The sequence below is a fragment of the Lissotriton helveticus genome, chromosome 6 (genome assembly GCF_964261635.1).
Source record: "Lissotriton helveticus chromosome 6, aLisHel1.1, whole genome shotgun sequence".
Classification (NCBI taxonomy): Eukaryota; Metazoa; Chordata; class Amphibia; order Caudata; family Salamandridae; genus Lissotriton; species Lissotriton helveticus.
The window spans coordinates 1,817,416,731-1,817,434,267 of record NC_136067.1 but is presented as its reverse complement, the minus strand read 5'-3'; positions in this window follow the sequence as shown (position 1 = coordinate 1,817,434,267).

Here is a 17,537-nt window from a genome sequence, read left to right as displayed (position 1 = left end):
CGACACCAAGACAGCTCGCCGCAGATCCTGCTGGGCCATGCATGATCCCCTGTGGCTTGTGAATCATCGGTCCCTCTGTTCGGAGGTGCTGCTTGTGACACCAACCCTCCGGGCTTCCTGAATGGGACCCATCATTGCTGCCCTGCCCGCACTGATGACTGATGCAGCAGAGTTGATGCTCCTTGCTGCCTGGATGAGGCTGTCACGAAGAGGAGGGCTGATCAAGGGTTTGAGGTGAGACGCGGGTGTTCCCTTTTCATCTAAAAGTGGGCTCACCCCATGCGGAGTTTCTCCTGCATGCGCCTGGACCTGCAGTACGTAGAAGCTGCCTCCTGTTTACGAACCCCCGGCCCTGTCATTACGCTGTCACATGGGCAGGTGAGCACCACTAAAACCCGAACCTGTATGCCTACAACAAGCACGTGCGCCTCTGCTTTGCCCGAGTTGGGTCCCAGTACTATGAATTTCCCGCCTCATGTCCATTGACAACAGAACTACCCCAGCGGTTGGTCTAACATGGAGACATCACCTCTCCTGCTCTTAAAAAGCAGCTCCCCTCAGACCACGCCACTACAGAGTACTTTGGACCTCTGCTGGGCACCGGGGCAACTTACAATCATGGGGAAAGGAGACCCTAGGCAAGTCGAACTGCAGTTTGAACAGAAACAACCTGCTTGTAAGTCCATGCATGACTCTGATGCTGAGGAGGGGACTCCTGAGGGACCTGTCTGAGGAGATTCTCTGTTGGAACTTCGCTGTGCCCTGTGATCCATTGGCAGTTAAATTGACCCCGGAAGACAGAATCAATGGTGCAGAGCGGTGAATCTCCGGCCTGGAAGATGACAACACCACCCATGCCACTGTGATGTATTCCTATAGGTTCTGTATCGATCCCCCTATTCCTGACCCTATTCTGGTTAACAAACTAACAAGTTAACTAGCAGCCATCCCATGAGGCAGAAAACCCCCATGATGCAGGAACCGTTATCTGATAAAGCCACACTACGGCACAGGAGCGTGTTATCTGATTAGGTCATAACGCTTGCCATCTAATTAGACAAGCGATATTCCTCCAGCCCCTGATAAGGCATACGGAGTTCTCAAAACAAATCAAACCTATGACACCTTGGGAAAAACCCTGCGGCCATTGTTTTGATTTCACCGAGAACTTCAGCAAAAGAATGTGCTAACGACCTGGTCGTATGACATCCTTATTGACGTATCTATGTCCATCCTTACGTCAATCTCGGCACCTTAAAGGTATAAATATTACCGATATTGCCCTAAGCAAACACACGCGGTGGTGACGAGGACGGAGCAGCCAGACTTGCCAAAGCCCAGAGCAGAGCAGACCCCGCTGGCGCAGCCCCGCCTTCCTGACGCGCTGAGAACGAGAAGCCGTTTTTCTCCTGCCGAGAAATCCAGCTCCGGCGTTTCCGGGTAGCCCTCGCAGGCAGCCTGGAATATCGAGACCAGAGACGAGAGATACCATCCCTCATCCATCCTAGATTCCAGGTACAGAACTGAATAACCCCTCGCAGAGAATTCTTTAGTCAGTCACTTGGCAAAACAAACTTAACTTAAACTGCAACTTTCTATTCCCGCCCACGCATTAGACTTAGGTCAGGTACACGGGGTAGGCGTAGTTAGAAACACCAGTTGAGTACGATTAGTCAAATGTATATGTGTATGTAATATATCTTATTCATTTTAAACCATCATATGGCTTAGAAACCATATCAATGTTTTTACAGTATTATTTTATACTTCTGCTTTTAATGTATGCACTTTACTTAACCATAAGTATTGCAATAATATCAATCCATTTCTCTTGTACGAGAAAAGAGACTGATCAATAAATAACATCTTTTATTGAACACGCCCGTCTCTTCCTTTTCTCTACAATCTGATGAGACTAAGAATGCACGTACTGACTGAGTAAAATAAATTGCCTTTTGTTTTCACACGACTCTCGAGATACACTCTTGATTAGGGGAGAGCAAAGTTGTCATGTTCTATGGTTGTCAGAAACTAAATCCCTTCTTGTCTATCCAGGGAGGTTCAACTCCTCCTTGCCTATTCGAGAAAGTTTCTAGTGAACTCTGAGCTAGCTGGCAAACCCAAAACTTTAAGTCTAATATCGACAGTAGTAGACCTAGTTAACGTCTGGTCTAGGCCTATACTATTGAAGGTATTATTCCAATGCGCAGAGCCTATTGGGATAATAGGAACTACACTACATGGCACCCAACGCGTTTGGAAGGGCGATAAAATTAACGTAAGACATTTAGAGTAACTCAGTCGTGCTTTCTCACTCAGACCCCTTTTCCCATAATACTCCAAAGACGTCTGGAGTGGGCGAAAGGTAATATCCGCCAAACCTCGCAGGAGGAAACTCCTATGTATGGTACTTGGTCTAGTCAACGTTGAAGGATAAACCGTTCCAAAATATTGTGCATCTAATCTTTGTTTCCACAAGAAACCTGATCTGCAAACAAACAAAATAACCTTCTGGACAGTACAATGTCAGACAGTGATGAAGAAAGAGAGACAGTTAGGATAGCAAATGAACTCGCAGCAGCTGATGCTGCACTGCTAGACGTAGACCAGGATATAATACTCATCTCGGTCATTAAGAGGAAATCTATAACTTTAAAACTTATAGAAAATGGACTGACACCTAGAGGTGGTACAGTCATATTCGTAATTGAGGCACACGAATATCGGCAGACAGAGGTATACTATTCATGGATACATTTTCCAGCAGCAAATGCTGTAACAAAGTACTTCCACTATTACAAAGTAGAGGAACCTCCTGGAGAGTACACTCCTTTCGAGGAGGTGGAAGTACCACTTAAATTTCAAGAGCATTTGCTCTTATTTAATGGCGCCCTAAAACACAATAATCACATCACCAGGCTCGGTCCTTTAGGTAGACCAGGAGCAACGTGGCCGGTCCTAGCCGGATACACACCACATCCAGACATCAATGGGATGTCTGCAGCAGAGCTGTTAACACAGTTGAAACAATTAATAAAATTACATAGACAATTAGTCCAATATGTGATGCGGACTTCAACAATTCAACCAGCAATTAAAATTCCACAGCTGACCCCTCACCAGGGGAACACAAATAAAATTACACCACAGAACATACAATCCTGCCTAGGTAAAGTACCAGCTAAACGGGAACAAATACCATTCTGGTTAGCACAAAAAATCACCCAAATAGAGGCTGTGTTTCCAGACACCACCCCGTTAGAAAAACACAGGATTCTGACTATCTGTCTTCCAATGGGAATCGCACCACACATTGAGGACTGTGACACTTGGGGTACAGTCTTTGCTTCCATCTACACAAAAACGCACGGTGTTCCATCCATTTCGGTAATACCAGATGTGCTAAAACAAATTCAAGACGAATATGGTCCAGAACCCGCTTTAACTCTTGGTATGAAATTACTAAAAGACTTCAAGCAGGTCTCGGCTATATTATTAGCCAACATAAAGGGAGAAGCAGCAAACGTGGCGATCCGCCAGAGGCTAAAAGAGACAGATATAGCAGACCAACCAGCTGAAATTGCCAGAATCATAGAAAAATCCTATGAGGAACTAGGTAGAGATAGTTTAGGTGGAATACCAGTAAAACCACAACTGATTGAAAGTCCTGAAAAAATATTTTTTAATAATAATTCAACATCACAAAAAAAGAGCTGGGATGGAAACAAACAATCCAATCCTAAAGAAAAGAAATTCCAGTCCAGAGGAAGGTCTCCTAGGCGAAGAGAAAAATCTCCGAACCAAAGACACAGGTCACCCCAGAGTGACCCCTCTGGGAAAAGATATAACCTTAGAAATAGGGATAATATAAAGAAGCCTGATAGATATCAAGACATTGATACACGTCCCTCTCAATCTTTTCAGACTTCCTCGCAGAAATCGGAAAGAAGAGGACGATCAGAACAAAGAGAAGAGCACGCCAAGTCCAAAGACAAGGAACCTGCTCAGCTAAAAAAGAAATTACAATTTCCAAAAAAGAAGGTAGCTAGTATCAAGGTAGTCAACAATGCCGAGAATACTGCGGACACAACTGAAAAACGGAGAATGGGCTCAGACAATGCTAGACAGCGCAGCAGAAGTGAGCATAGCTCGCAAAATCCTTATGAATCATCTGGAGACAGTGGACACGAATGAATATCTTCAAGTGGAAACTGCAGACACCAGAGTTAGCAAACCTCACAAAATATATGAAATAACTTTACGTATAGAGGCGGATAAGACTAGAAAAATAAGGGGACTATTTTGGGATAATCTCTCCAAGGGCTATGACATCCTTCTAGCTGAAAAAGACTGGCCACCAGAGTTTGTCAGGGAGTGCCCTCATGGCGAAGAAATAATTATGCCTGCCTTCTCAAATCACATCCCAATTCATAAAAAATACACACTTGCTAGAAAGTGGGCAGTAGCCCTAGCTCCTGCTTTATATAAAAATCACGTAGGATGGGATGAGGACTCTCCTCCTCACAAAATCCAGTTAAAATCACAACCTACTGCACTGAGGCAGTACCCAATTAAGCAAGAAGCTAAAAAACAGGTAAAAGAAATCCTAGATCAGCTAGAATACCAGGGGGTGATTGAAACTTGCACCTCACAAATGAACAACCCTTTGTTTCCGGTCTCCAAACCAGACAATTCATATCGTCTAGTTTTGGATTACCGACACCTTAACTCATGTTGCAAAACTTTTGCAGTACAAAACTCGCATAGTGCTGCACTAATGAATAACATAGTGCGCAAAAAATACAAAACAACATTAGACATCTCTAATGGATTCTTTTGTCAAAACATAGCACCAGAGAGCAGATATTTGTCTGCATTCTCAATAAATGGCACTCAAAAACAATTCTGTCGGTTAGCCCAGGGGTACAAGAACAGCCCGGGAGTATTCTCAGCGAGAGTAACAGAATTACTACAAACATATGACGACGAAGCATTATCATATGTCGACGACATATACTTAACAGATGATGACTTGGAGACTCACTTGAAGAGAGTGAACACCATAATACTTGGGTTCGCAGCAGAGGGTTACAAATTCAACTTTAAAAAATCCAGAATTGCCCATCTGACAGTCCTGTTCTTAGGATATGAATTATCAAGTGAAGGCAAAAGCCTGGCTGACAATTTCCTAGAGAAATGTGCCGTACTCCAAGCACCTAGAACACTAAAAAACCTACAGTCAATTCTAGGCTTCCTAAATTTCGGAAGAACATACATTGCGAATTACGCAGAAAGGGTCAAACCCCTTTATGATCTAATAAAACCAGATTTAAAAAAAAACAATTGGACTCAAATACACACAGAAATTCTGAGATCCTTACAAACAGACATGTTAATTAAAACAAAATTAGAAACACGTGATAACACACGCAATCTTGTGATTCGAGTCATCCCAGGAAGATGCGGATTCACATACCTGACCTCTAATGAGGGAGAAAAGGTACCAATTGCATTCAAATCACACTTGTACACAGAGGCTGAAAAGAAATTCAGCATTAAAGAAAACATTGTTCATGCAGTTCAAACCGCAATAGCTAGAGAAAAAGATCAAGCGGACGGTAGACATATCACAGTCAGAACAGCAGAATCGGCCTTTGAGGCATTAACAACCCCGGGTAATTTACCAACAACAACATTGGATCCGGATGGATACAATGGGAGAATTCAATTACAACGGACAAAGTATACTACTACTTTGATCCAGAACTAAAGGAATTGAAAAATCTAGAATATGAAAGAACATTCCCTCTGCCTATCGACATTCTGCACTTACGACAGTACGCTTGTGTAATCTATACAGACGGACATGCTCAACCCTCCGTTTGGGGAGAACAAGCATACAACCCCACATGTGAGATTACAAAAGAAGTGTGGCGCGGAGGTAAACTAAGACCTCTATTAACAAAAACACACTCAGTAGAAACTAATTCAGAACAACAGACTGAAATAATAGCATTGAAAATGGCGCTAGATAATGCGGATCGCGAATTCCCGACACTTATAGTGTCCGATTCATATTACTGCGTCAAATCATATAACAAGGATTTGCAGACATGGATTCAAAACGGTTACAAAGATGACACAGATGCAACAATAAAACAGAAACTGCTCTGGGAACAAATAGCTCTTTTACAAAAAGAACTACCAAAGACTCACGTGACACACTCACTGAGTCATCAGCGTGATGGCGTTCACGTTGCAGGGAATTCATTGGCTGAGACAGCCACAGCGGTAGCAACTAAATCGGCTTCCGTAGTTCGAAAAAAGCATACAGTGAAGCATATTGACGGTGAAACAGTGCTGGCGGTGAAAACGTCATCAAAAGGCGACTGCTCAGCGCTACCGATCAACTATCCACTCAATTATACATACATAATCGATGCAAACTCCGTCCCTTTTGCTCGAATCCCTGGAGTGGGGGATAGAGTGATTCCAAACATGGACAGGAGAAACTTGTTAATCGCAGACGCACATATGGGCGAGGGTCTCAGACACCTCAAACTAAAAGATTCTCTGGAAGAATTACAATCAAGGTACTGGTGGCCAGGAATGAGCCTGCATCACACCATGTTTGTAAAAAAGTGCCCAAACTGCAACAGGAATCGCAGTGGTGAGAGAAACGGTGTAATACCGTGTCGTTTCACTCCAGAAAAAATCAACAGTAAAAAGCAAGGCTTGCGATTAACATATACAGGCTAGTTTCCACTTATAATGTAGATCACCAGCACTCGGCTGACGTCTGGACTGTTATACAAAGATTTGCGAGTCTAAATGGCATATACGCTAAGAGCATGCTACGTTTGACCATTGTTTTCACTCGAGCCCTCCAGCCTGAGGGGAAACATGGCCAAATGAGCATAGCACAGCGGGAATCTTCTCACTTCCTTCCTGAGGGATACGGGATGGTGTAAAGAAAAAACCAAGGCATAAAGCAATCTATAACGGAAAGGATATTAGGTTCGGGAGCTGGGTGGGTCAAACATCTAATAAGTGTCCAACATAGTCTAAATAACCTGCCAAGAAATTCTCTGAAGGGATTCAGTCCGTACGAATTATTGTTTGGAACTAGGATGTTAATCTCTGACCTTGACAGTCAGACTTCAGTGGTAAAGGAAAAAAGCTTTGATATCAAAGATCGTTTGGCTATTTTACAGGACTTAAACGAAACAAGAAAAGACCTGAGCAACATAAAGTTGAAACAACAGCCAACAACCACTGAAGAACCACCACCTGTCCCAGCAAGACCTGTCTGGATTCCAAAAGTCGGGGATCTAGTCAGAGAAAAGATCGCGGTAAAGAAGGAATTTGGGCCTTCTTACAGAAAAGCAGTTCCTGTCTTGTCTATCAACGGGACAAGATCAGTTGTACTACCGCCGCTTGCTGGTAAAAAGGAGAACCGAGTTGTATCCATCGACCTGGTAAAACCACAATCATGTGGCCGATAACAAACAGTAGGCCAAGTGGACTCCCCATGAGTAGCAGAACACCAAGGTTTGCTACCAGTACAGAGGTCCTAACAAAGAGGCTAATCACATTCGAAACGCCTACAGAAGAACAACAAGGACTATGCAACAATGCAATGGAACTTAGACCTCTGAACACCCAAATAAAAACATTTAGCAGAGACACACCAACCTATAATGAAGTAACAAACGACTATGCAAGAAACAGTAATCCTGAAACAATTGGAACAATAGACAGAACTGCATCCGGCTACTTCATAAACTTCGATGATTCCTCTGAAGGCTTCACTGAATCAAAGACACAGCCATCAACAAAAACCTTTAAAGATAAAGTTAAAGTACTTTTGAAACAACTGAAAGAAACATATCTAATTTCTCCATGGATTGAATTTTGGGTGGGTTTTGGTGCATTTATCCTCATACTTTGACTCATCATGATACTAACATTGGGACGCTTCATTGAGGGAAAATATGCTAAAATGGACACAGCAAGTTAGAAAATCAACTTGATCCTCAAACCACACACATCTTCACACGTCGAGAAAAGAGAACTTTCTTCAGTCAACTTCACAGCCAATCCTATACCGGGTGGGGTAGCATGGGACAACACTGACTACGAAATCTATGGTCCGGTTGAAATCCTGAAATATCCACACCAAATTAAAATCTCATTGAGTGACTTCGTAAAACCAGGCACATTTGCTGATGATTGGGACTTTGAAAGTATAAACAATATGATGTCTGACTTAGTGATGTCTGCTAAATTTACCAAACATGATTATTTGCAGGGTTCGACAAATTATGATAGTATGTACTGTTATAACCACTATGGTAACCATTTTCTACATAGATCTGCACAACCTAGAAATGTTTTCAATTATAATCAATGGGAACATTGTGCAACCCCTCCAAAAGGAAGCTCAAGAACCGTTTACGACAAATATTCATACTTTTCAGGTTTTAACATAAGTAATGCTGAAACAGTTTATTTCAAATTGTCAAATAAGACAGGGACAAAGACCATGATAACCAACACAAAATTGATATATTCAGACTCATTCTTTGAACAAATGAATACTTTTGGTTTTGATTATTGGGACAAAAATGTTGAATTGAAAAGTGTTTGGGGCACAAAAGAATGGCAAGTACAGGGTATAGAATCTTTGTTTAGAGCCTGCATGATCCCAGAACAAATTATATTTTTAAATGACACTGTTCAACAAACTACCTGTCTTGGCTTAGCCAAAATCAAAGATTTAAACAAACCATCTATTCCAAAACCAACATTGAACAGCAATAGCTCCACAGACGAAGAGATAGACGTAAATTATGTAATGAACCAAAACAGAACACATCCTGATTGGAAACAGTGGTTGATCTGGCCCACAGATACTAATAACTGTCAAGACAGATTCCTGAACAAAACACAGGGGTTCAAAATGACCAGGCCAGACCCTAGATATTCCCAAAGACAACACCCAGGAATAATAACCACCTACAGTGTGGGCAAATTATGCCTTCAGTGGCTACAGACTTCCACACTGGCAGAAATTAAGCAACACCTAACTTTACTTACTGATGGTGCTGACTTGCGTGATTTCATTATGGGACCGCGCAAACAGCGTCAGAAACGTTTCATAGCAGCCTCTGTATATGCAGCATACAACGAGGCCTGGAAGGTTACTCAAATTGAGACAGCAGAAAGAATACGGGAAATTGACCGTATTAATTTGGAAAAATCACTTTCTGTAGTGGACAATGGGTTAATGACTCTGTCCTCCAGAATTTTTTCTCTGGACAGCATTGTGTCTTCAGCAATCGACATAATATCGCAAGACTTACTGTTGTTACAACACGGTCAGTCTCAATTGCGTTCTATTGTACAGCTTGGCTGGACGTTACAAAATCTGCGTTCAGGCTATGTGCCTTGGCGTTCAATCAACACAACGTCACTTTTCAATATCTTTAACCTTACTGATAAACAAATCAGTATGGCCCAGAAGGGTGCTGATTATACAATCCTGAGCATTGAAAAACTCGAAAGATTACCAGTGACAATGTCAGAACGACCTGTCAGTGAATGGATAATACATGGGATAATTAATATTCCAATCTCAACCTTCAGGTTTCAATACTGCCAGAAATATATACAGGCTGGCATGTACGAAAAATTGGGAAAAGGGTACATTAAAACAACGTGGAACCTGCCCTATTCACATGCATGTGTCAGTAATAAAGGACAGAAAGTGTTTCTTAGTGGCGATAATTGTGCGATGTCACTAAGCGGTACACTTCTGTGTAACGGAATTAGTTTGCATGGAGCCTGTGAAGGGAACTCAAATAACCTTTCATGTCACCAGCTAGGCACACCTGCTACAGAGATAGAACCATTCTTTCAAAGACTCTATAATGGGAGTTACATTCTAATTGTAGACCGCAGATGCTGTAGTCTTATGCCCGGGACTCCTTATCTCGTAACTACGACTGCGAAGGTCAAGTGCTGTGGACGCTTATTGTTCCCCAGCTCCTTTCCAGACAGGGAGGCAAGGGCATGGCCCAACTTGAAAATTACTTCTATTCGAATAGATACTTTAAGCAGAATGAAAACAGTGCTTCTTCAGACGCCGACAAGGCTCACGTCATCAAAAGAAACGTATGATCTCCTAGTCGCAAGGACGACTGCAGAGATACATTAATTGTTATCGACTAATTCCCCCATACATTTCGCAGAAATCCTGAATGAAATCTTAAATATTTCTGATACCAGTGGAGTCTCAAAAGTATTTAAGACAGTATTTTCGATGGCATTAACACCATTCAAAGCCATACTGGGTATTTTTCCAGATTTCGTCCATTCGATTTTTGGCGGACTTCCCCTCATTTTAGGACTTATTGCAGGAATCCTATTCTTAGTCCTTATATTTCGTTATGGCAAACCATGTCACAGACAAAACACCTGCGACAAGGGAAGAAACAATCCTAGCCATTGGATACCGGGACCGGATATCAAAAATCCTGGGACTATCCCGGCTTAGAGACCTGAACATGACTTGGTTTCTATCATTTCGACCAATGTGGCAACGATGTGTTTTACCTGTATTAAGGTGCCTGCTATGCAGAGAAGAATGCGTGTTAGACACCTGTCTGACGCTACAATCGGATGCGCCAATGGATGCAGAAACATTGTTGATTCCAACAAAGGCTCATGCTTTGTGCTGCCCTCAACGGCTACCAATCCTGATGACGGCATTCGTGGAAGCTTCACCACTACGATTAAGGGGTAGTGAGGTTCAAAATGAAAGCAGCATCGATCAGGTACGACCTTCTGTCAGCAATCCAAATCGGAATGTCAATGGAGACAATCATGCGCACGAATGCATGGTTACACCTATTTCCGAGTTAGTGGAACTCTCCCAGGAAGCTGTTGACAACTTTTTCGAGAGTCTAAATGATATGATGTTCTCACCAGAGCAGAAATAGAGACTTTTGAGCAAGCTCGTACACGGCGTTCCCTGAATTTGACCTTCATCTAGAAAAGCAAACTACCATGAACAATTTTCCCTCCAGTTCACGGACAGCAATTTTTTCAGCAGCCCCAAAATATTTTTGCATATTTTTCGGGACACTATCTTCTGCTTAAAGTAAGAACTATTCTTAGAGAACTAAGATTTCTACTTTTAGATAGCTTATAGACATTAGCTGCCCGCTGGTATGTTCATAATTATTTTATTCTGTGATGGAATGGTCTCGAACTTTTTTCTGTATTAAGAGCCATTTCATGTGTAAATTCTCATATACCATTTAGCAATAATGTATACAAATGCGTGATTACTTTAGCATTATTTCACAGCTTGAGTGCATACAATACATGTAAATGCTTTTTTTTCCCGTATATTTGATAATTTCAAAATGCATTTATGTATTTTGGGGTGGTACGGTATACACGATACTCTACAGTATGTTTTACTATGCATAGATTAGTAAATATGTCCATAGTTAGCGTGGAGTGGGTGTGATATATTCCTATAGGTTCTGTATCGATCCCCCTATTCCTGACCCTATTCTGGTTAACAAACTAACAAGTTAACTAGCAGCCATCCCATGAGGCAGAAAACCCCCATGATGCAGGAACCGTTATCTGATAAAGCCACACTACGGCACAGGAGCGTGTTATCTGATTAGGTCATAACGCTTGCCATCTAATTAGACAAGCGATATTCCTCCAGCCCCTGATAAGGCATACGGAGTTCTCAAAACAAATCAAACCTATGACACCTTGGGAAAAACCCTGCGGCCATTGTTTTGATTTCACCGAGAACTTCAGCAAAAGAATGTGCTAACGACCTGGTCGTATGACATCCTTATTGACGTATCTATGTCCATCCTTACGTCAATCTCGGCACCTTAAAGGTATAAATATTACCGATATTGCCCTATGCAAACACACGCGGTGGTGACGAGGACGGAGCAGCCAGACTTGCCGAAGCCCAGAGCAGAGCAGACCCCGCTGGCGCAGCCCCGCCTTCCTGACGCGCTGAGAACGAGAAGCCGTTTTTCTCCTGCCGAGAAATCCAGCTCCGGCGTTTCCGGGTAGCCCTCGCAGGCAGCCTGGAATATCGAGACCAGAGACGAGAGATACCATCCCTCATCCATCCTAGATTCCAGGTACAGAACTGAATAACCCCTCGCAGAGAATTCTTTAGTCAGTCACTTGGCAAAACAAACTTAACTTAAACTGCAACTTTCTATTCCCGCCCACGCATTAGACTTAGGTCAGGTACACGGGGTAGGCGTAGTTAGAAACACCAGTTGAGTACGATTAGTCAAATGTATATGTGTATGTAATATATCTTATTCATTTTAAACCATCATATGGCTTAGAAACCATATCAATGTTTTTACAGTATTATTTTATACTTCTGCTTTTAATGTATGCACTTTACTTAACCATAAGTATTGCAATAATATCGATCCATTTCTCTTGTACGAGAAAAGAGACTGATCAATAAATAACATCTTTTATTGAACACGCCCGTCTCTTCCTTTTCTCTACAATCTGATGAGACTAAGAATGCACGTACTGACTGAGTAAAATAAATTGCCTTTTGTTTTCACACGACTCTCGAGATACACTCTTGATTAGGGGAGAGCAAAGTTGTCATGTTCTATGGTTGTCAGAAACTAAATCCCTTCTTGTCCATCCAGGGAGGTTCAACTCCTCCTTGCCTATTCGAGAAAGTTTCTAGTGAACTCTGAGCTAGCTGGCAAACCCAAAACTTTAAGTCTAATATCGACAGTAGTAGACCTAGTTAACGTCTGGTCTAGGCCTATACTATTGAAGGTATTATTCCAATGCGCAGAGCCTATTGGGATAATAGGAACTACACTACACCACTCATTTGAATAAAAATAGAAAATCAGTTTTTCCAGGTAATGGCTAAGAATGAAGATTTAGAAGTCCTATCCTGCCAAAAAAATATGCAAATCTCTATGATAGTTGAAACAACGGCTATAAATCGCCCAGTTACATTTGTTGAGCAACTGCTGGTGGACCTGTTTGGTGCCTCAGAATTATTATCGGAGTTTTTAATGGAACACGCCCATAGATTTCTTGGGCAGCAGCCACTCCCAGGGGCTCCACCTCATCCTCTTATCAATAAAACTACTGTGACCGGGATATGGCGCTCATCCTGGTGGGGGAAAATGGCCTTCTTAAATTCCAGAGTAGTGTGATTTTCATCGCCCTGAATTTCACTCAAGCGTTGCAAAAAGCTGATTGGAATTTCACAGACATCAAAAAACATGTTACACATCAAAGTTTGCCAGGTTCTTCCTGCCTCTGTTGTGGATCGATGTGAGTGGCAAAACACATATTTTTATCAACCTCGCAGATGTCAGACCATTCTGCAACAGGCATTTTAAGCAGAAAAGTCTGAATTCGCACCAGGAGATAGCTACGAGATCCGACCCAAGGGAGAACTGTGGAGATTGAGTTGGCACTGGCTGATCGAAACCCCTAGCCTGTTTTGTCTGATGTAGCTTCCCATAGAAGTTAAAAGGACTGGAACTCCAACCACAGAGCTTTAGTCATCCTGGCTATTACATGTTCTTGTTTTTTTGCCACTGTAATAATAATATTAACCTGCTCGGGAGGAATGGTCTTATAAAGCATTGCCTTCACCCATGATCAGTATCATCTTTTTAATGTTTTGAGATATATATATATAGGTAATCATCACTAAAAGCTGGGGTTGTCAGTATGCGGGAGAGGTGTTCGGAACTTGAAAAGTTTTGCCATGTATTTTTGCTTTATTTAGTTTGAAAAATAGTCACACAAAACCTAATCTATTTGGTCTGTGCGTGATCCAGATTGGCCAGACGACTCATGACTCAACCATCACTCGAACATGAATATCAATGCGGTTAAACATTAGTGTTGTTATCCTGGAACATCCGTGGTATAAACAACCCACACAAAGCAAAGTTAGTATTGGCATATTTGGAGTGACATGGAATGGATATTGCCTTTCTACAAAAAATGCACCGTCTTCCTGGAAGGATGTCAATGTTCACTGCCAAATGGTGGTCCCATCGAGTCTTCTCCTCATACAGTACTTATGCGTGCAGTGTCTGCATCCTTACACATATCTGTTTTGTCAGAACCAAAGAAAACACAACCCTGAAAGGCAATATAAAATGGTTGAGGGTGCATTAGAAGGCCAGGATGTAGTGCTCCTTAACACGTATTCCCCAAATATCGCTATACCCAAATTCTTCCAGTTCTTCTCACTGACCCTGCAATGCGTCAAGACCACCCCAGTACTATGGGGGAGAATTCAATTTGGTCCTCGACCCAGACAAAGACTTTACGGGGCCCAGACATACTGGGAAACCACACTCTATTAGAGCGATGGTTGAGATTATAGATTTACTATATCTGACGGACATCTGGAGAATCAGATATTTCACAACTCGTGAATACACATTTAATTCAGCTACCCATGGAACTCCATCAATGCGTGCATCAAATATGTTGTACATCCGGTACACTGTCTAACCACTCCCCAGTGAAAATGGTCCTTCAGACACCTGGTTGAAGATTTCAGCATCCCCTTGGTGATTCTCGAGTTGGAACCTCATGGAAAAGCTCTTTTAGGAAGCGTTATGTGAGGCAATAAAATAATATTTCAGACTAAATGAAGGGACTGTGTTTACCCATTCCACACTCTAGGAAGCCTTTAAGGTATATATCACAGGGATCACTATACCTAAGCATTCGGGAATGTTGAAGGCCATAGGTATACAGCTCATTAAACTCGAACAAGACCTTATGTGATTGAAATTGACCAACACAACCCCCCCACACCTCTGCTGCATACCAGGAGTTTACCAATAGTGAAGTGGCACTTCTCAGCAAGCATGCTCGTGCCCAGAAAAATGGAGAGGGTGACAGACACATAACCCATGTTCACAATGAGACAGGAGAAACTATATTCTCAACAGAAAAAATGTCAGTTGACTTTGTCTGCGACTCTGTCAACTGATACATGATCCAATTAGATGAATCCTCCACCGCCATCCAAACATACCTCAATGACATTGCAATGGTGTGGGTGGAGCAAGGCTAGCTTTAGGATGGTGCGACCGGGCAGTTGCACCTAGTGCTGACTTTTGTGGGGGGCACTGTATTTAAAAGTAACTATTGGTTTTAAAGCATGTGGATCTCCTTGTTCATCCAGCAGTTTTCAGGCAACAATAAAAATGCCTAGATAACTCTGGTGATTAATGTTCTTACTGGTGAGAGATCGGAATTTTGTCTAGTGGCAGTTTTGACTCATCATAAAGTAGCACAGAGGGTTAATGTGCCTGCTGCAAAGAACATATACCATGCAGATCACAGAACTGAGTGTAAGTGAACTATGAATAGAGCTATAAAAAAATGTAATGTATGTCAGAGAGAGGCTATGGAGAGATGAGGTGCGCTGTTGGAGAGTGATAGTGAGGGAATTAAAGGAGAAAGTCTTCATATTGGGTGGGGGCAGCAAAATAAGTCTCACAGAGGGTGCCACCAGAGCTGTAGCCGGCCCTGGGCAGGAGTGGGCACATCAACAATTCCTAAGTGCCCCATCACTGAGGATGAAATAATGGCAGCTATTGACACAAGTTCTTCTGCATCCGTGGAGGTACTTCACTTCAGGCAGCTTTTTCCTCGTTGACTGCGCCCACAACTCGCCGCACCCGCTCCGCGGGTGCCGCATCGCACAGGAGTGCGTGGGGCTCCGTTTCCTTCACATCAAGGCGGTTGGGCGTGAGGCTCGGCGGGGCTGCGAGTGTGCGGGGGACTCCATCTACCAGGAGCCCCTGCTAGACCGGGAACCAGCATCCGGTCCGCTCTCCCCGCTGGCCTGCCCCCCGCCCACCTGAGTCCTGTAAAGGCGCCCCGCACCTGATCTTCCTGGGACACAAGTTCTTCTGCATCCGTGGAGGTACTTACCTTCAGGCAGCTTTTTCCTCGTTGACTGCGCCCACAACTCGCCGCACCCGCTCCGCGGGTGCCGCATCGCACAGGAGTGCGTGGGGCTCCGTTTCCTTCACATCAAGGCGGTTGGGCGTGAGGCTCGGCGGGGCTGCGAGTGTGCGGGGGACTCCATCTACCAGGAGCCCCTGCTAGACCGGGAACCAGCATCCGGTCCGCTCTCCCCGCTGGCCCGCCCCCCGCCTATCACCCCACTCTATATTACACCATCAAACTCCCGCAGCGCAGGACGCAGCTCGGGGCGAAGACCGGGCTAGGAGCGGGCCGTTTGAGGCCGTTAGAGGCAGGTAGAGACTGGACTGGGCCACCCCACTTGGTTTCACCGTTCTTCTCTATGGACATCGCTCTGCTAATATTTGCCTAGTCGTCATGTCAACCCGTGAGTTTAGAGATAGAGCGGCCAAGTCCAAACTGAAAAACGGCACTCTAGACGATTTTATTACTAGGACCCACACAGCGATTGACACAGAGATCGCCAAAATGCAGCATAGGGTCTCTATTGAATTAGACGCAGCAAGAAGATTGTCACAGGAGTTAACTGCAGCCAAAAGATCATCCTTAGGGCCCATCGCCTGGGCTAAAACACCTGATTGCCCACCAGGACCTGACCATACTGCAATCGTCACACTTGCAGATATTCACCAGTCATATATAGCTAACACTCCTACACCGCAGGGGGGTCCCCCTTAAAAATTATTAACTCATGACAATCCCAACTGGGTCAACTCCTTGGGCAGGAGAAGGAGGCTGAGGAGGGTCCACCGGCAATGGCGCTTAATGGCAAATGTACACCACCAAAAGGCGGGAAACCTGTAACCCCACAAAACGGCCCACTTAACAAAAGGAAACGTATAAACACTTCTGCATACTTAAGAAAAAAGGCCAAGATAGTGAATGCCCAGTTAGTAACTAAGGCACCCTCCCAGGTATTCGTAGATCCCTTATTAGTGACTACCAACCAACCTCTCGAAACAAGACCAGAAGACACCCCTCCACAACTGGTAGTCATACATGAAAATTATAATTTCATAAAAGAAAGTGATACTACTGCCGTTCCACTTTGCACCATTAAAGGGAAGGATGTTGAGTTTTTAACAATTGTGTGGGAAACACTAAAAAAATTGCTCTCCCCCCTAGAAGTAAGACTCTCACATATAGAAACCCAGCTCCTGGAAACGGAAAAAAGCATCCTGAACCTGGCAACCATTAGTATGCAGAACAATAAGCCAACCAGCATACAAGAAATTCACACAACCACAGTACTATCTGATCCCATAATCCCAGCGGCTGCCATTCCGGCGGCCCCTCCGAAGGCCATGCCCTCGGCATCCACTAAAGCCACTCCATGTCCTCTGGTTGTTGCTCCTGCAGCTGTTACCACCACTGCTATTCCAAAAATCACACCGATTCCAAAACCACGGCACAGGGCCAACACACATGCTCCAATTAATAGGGCACCAATGACCACCGACCATTTG